The sequence below is a fragment of the Suricata suricatta genome, chromosome 11 (assembly GCF_006229205.1).
Source record: "Suricata suricatta isolate VVHF042 chromosome 11, meerkat_22Aug2017_6uvM2_HiC, whole genome shotgun sequence".
In the NCBI taxonomy this organism is placed as follows: Eukaryota; Metazoa; Chordata; class Mammalia; order Carnivora; family Herpestidae; genus Suricata; species Suricata suricatta.
Genome location: NC_043710.1, coordinates 9,160,675 through 9,161,006, shown reverse-complemented (window position 1 = coordinate 9,161,006; position 332 = coordinate 9,160,675).

Below are 332 nucleotides of genomic sequence, written 5' to 3'. Positions count from 1 at the left end.
CGAGTGTGACTCGGTGTCCACCGGATGCGGGTTAGTATTCTCGTTGAGGTGGAGGTAGGTAAGGGGAGGAAATGGGGGTGTCTTCTGAGGTTTGGTCCGAGACTAAGATTCAGAATCCTGCTATCCTCTCCTGCCCAAGGGGAGGGCGGGGACGACGTGGCACGCGTGGCCGTGGCCCTCACCACCCGGCATCCGCATGCCCCCAGCCCGCACGCACGCACATCCTTCCCCGCCCTCGGTTGCATCCCCCAAGCCAGGAAGGACCCCGCGCGCCCCGGCGCCGCCCCGGGGGGAGGCATCGGACTCGCCGCGGGGCTGCAGCGCGGGCCTGG